The sequence below is a fragment of the Lepidothrix coronata genome, unplaced genomic scaffold, assembly GCF_001604755.1.
Source record: "Lepidothrix coronata isolate B3197 unplaced genomic scaffold, Lepidothrix_coronata-1.0 Scaffold164, whole genome shotgun sequence".
In the NCBI taxonomy this organism is placed as follows: domain Eukaryota; kingdom Metazoa; phylum Chordata; class Aves; order Passeriformes; family Pipridae; genus Lepidothrix; species Lepidothrix coronata.
In genome coordinates this window covers 1,975,608-1,978,586 of record NW_016690344.1, presented here as the reverse complement: position 1 = coordinate 1,978,586, position 2,979 = coordinate 1,975,608, and the positions used below count along the sequence as shown (strand labels likewise).

The window sequence follows — 2,979 nt, the reverse complement described above, 5'->3', positions numbered from 1 at the left end:
AAATTCAATCACTTTAAGGGAGGGGAAAGGGGTGGGCTGTAGAAATATTTGACTGAAAATAACCTCCATGCTAATTTGAGTCCTGACAGCCACTCTTGAACAAGAGCCAGGTTCAGCTTGTGCCTGGCCTCCCCTCAGGGGCCAAGGTGCCTGGGCCAGGCTCTAACAGCCTGCTGCTGCTCCTGCTCTCCCAAGGCTGCTCTGCATCCCCAGACTTCTCTGTTTCATCTCCACTCACCTCCCTCACACCTCCCTCTACTCATCCCCATCCCCTCACTCCCCACACCTCCCCTGCTACAGCCCCACAGTCCTCTGCTGGCCACAAAGGCAGCTTGGGGCAGGTTACCTGTAAGAGTTAGGTCCCCCTTCATGCTAGTCGTGAGTGATAGGACCATCCCCTTCCCAAAATTAAAGCCCATTTACTGCAGAGAACTAGGCTGTGTTATCTGTGATGGGCCAGGGAAGGCTTTACTCACTTGGCTGTCAGCTGCAGGGTGGGGATATTGCAATCCATCCCTTCCCACTGGTCAGATATCAGAGCTTTCCTCTCTGGCAAGGGGGGCTGGGCTCTCTCCCTCCTCCCAAACACTACAGACCAGCTGTACCACCAGGTGGACTGGAAGCACTCAATGAGGCCATGGTAGAGCAGGGGGTGGTGGTTTGGCATGAAACACTGCAGCCCATCTCCTCACGCTGAGACCTCCCACCATCCACTGTAGCAGAGCAAAGTTTCTTCCCTGCCTCCAAACATCTTTTTTTCTGCTTCCCTTTCCTTCAGGCCCTACATAGGTAGATTTTTTAAGGCAGAGTTTGGAGGCTTCCTTAATTTCATTGACCAGATTCACCTCCCTTCCTAGGGGTCACAAGAGAGGGGCAGAAAAAGCCTTTCCCTGCAAGTAGAGCTGTTCTCAGTAAGGCACACTGATGGGATCAACAGCAGACATGAGAGGTTAGTAGATCTCTTCTTTGCTCTTCATAGTGTGACACCACTCATGATCTGTGGAGCTGATATGTTTGGTGAATAGGTTGGACACCAGCATGGGGAACAGGATCTGTCTGCCATCAGGTACACTCATCACACGCTATACACCTGGTTTGTATCAGAGCTGCCCCAAGGTCAGTGAGTTACCTACAAGGGTTCTGTCACTCTGGGGAAACGCAGTCCTGTGGGCTTACAGTCCCTCCACAAAGTCAAGCCCAACCAGCCTCATCATTCCAGAAGTCTCTTATTTACTATGCACGCCTGCTCTGCTTCTGCATTTTCCCCCTCCCTTTAAGACCATCCCCAGAAGCCCTTAACAAGGCAGGCAAGTCTCAACTTCTTATCTGATAACTCAGAATAGGTGCCCACTGCTCTCAAATCAGAGCTCACCTTGCTGGAAATCCTGTCGGTGCCCTTCCCTTTCAACCAGCTCCCCTGCATTTGCAGCATCTGGCTGCTGCCTCAGCTCCTCAGGCCAGCTGAGCCCTGCAGCCTGCTCCTGGCAGAGGGGTTGAGCCTGCCCAAAGGTCTGTCTGACTCTCTAACACCATGGCACATGTGATATGGGGTGACCCAAAGCACCAGGGCTGTCCTGGATGCTGAAGTGACTTGTTCTCTGACCGGCTGTATGCTGTAACTTGTGCTCTGAGTACAAGCACATTCCTTTCAACTTTTTCCCTGCAAAGGGAGAGCAGCACCCAAGCCCTGTATTCTCCATGCTTGGGTGGGGAGGAAGGTGCAGACCTCTTTCTATGCTGCTTTGGATCTCCCACCCCTCTCTGGCTACAGCCTGACATCCAATGCCCTCTCAGCTTTGGCTGAACTCACCCTCCTTAAACACTGGTGACCAGACTCATACACAGTATTCCCGTTTAATTTTATTCTTGTTCATATCTTTACAGAAAATGGCACATAAATCACAGATGCTGGATGACTAGAAGTTGTTACAGCTCCATATCTCAAACACCTCAATACTGAATTCTTTTCTCACTGTATATACATTATTTACACCCCATGGGCTAAATCTAACACGTCGAACGACCAGGGAACAAAGACGAACAGGGGTTGGATGAGCGGGCTGAACATTTGACAGAAGAAAAACTGTGGGGAAAGGGTGCTCACAGCTGAAAGCAGGACAGAAAGGGGCACCTGGAAGTCACTGTCCTACAGCTTTTGGAGGGGGAATAGTGCCCTACTGGGATGGAAAAGTGATGGTACCATGGAGTGGGTTTGGCTGTGTGAATCTGCATGTGCTTATATGGCATGTATGTACACATTACAGGGTGTATCAGAGTGGATGTGCATGGCTGTCATTCCCTTTAACACTCAGAGGGTGAGCTGGACAAATTTAAATCAATAAATACATTAGGTGGATGTTGTTGTCTCACCTGCAATAATGTATTCAGTAAATAATTTCACCATCTGGCCTCTCTGCAGGGTGCAGGGCTTTGGAGTTTGGAGCAGAGTCAGACCCAATTGTCCAGCATTGCAGGAGCCAGAAACATGGGTTGGGATCACCTCAAATTGCCAGGTGGGACCAGGGTGTTTTGCCTGTGGGCTAAACCTGCCTCTCCTTGCCAAACAGGGGCAAAACATAACCGGCCTAAAATTGCAGCCCCTTCCCAGCAGACCCCAGTGCTGGGCAGGGAGATGGGAGGAAAGTGCAAACTACCCTGCATGGATAGTCATCGTTTCATGCAAACACTGCCATGGGCTTGTCCGGCTGTGGCCTGGGCCAGAGGCAGAGGTGATAGCCAGGGGAAGGTAATGGGTCTGCCTGGGGCATGGTGGAATAGAGCACAATGGGAAGGGACCTAGGCAGCACTGGGGAGAGAAGTGCACCAAGGAGGGCCATGGCAGCAGGGGACAGGCTTGCTTCAGGATGGCAGACGGGCTTTGGGGCTGCAGCAGCAGGAAAAAGCCCCAGAGACAGTCATGAGGCTGAAGGGACCAGAGCCTTGGTGTCCTCTCAGGTGGCAATGATGATGTGTGTCCCC

The 2,979-nt window shown here is 51.6% G+C and overlaps 1 long non-coding RNA gene across 1 annotated transcript; it reads left to right on the top strand.

Annotated features, from left to right (window-relative positions):
- The first annotated feature begins 855 nt into the window (after positions 1–855).
- LOC108504419 lies at positions 856–1,995 on the top strand. Its single transcript, XR_001877101.1, has 3 exons — positions 856–949; positions 1,026–1,116; positions 1,885–1,995. It is a non-coding gene; the product is annotated as an uncharacterized LOC108504419 (long non-coding RNA).
- Positions 1,996–2,979: the final 984 nt, after the last annotated feature.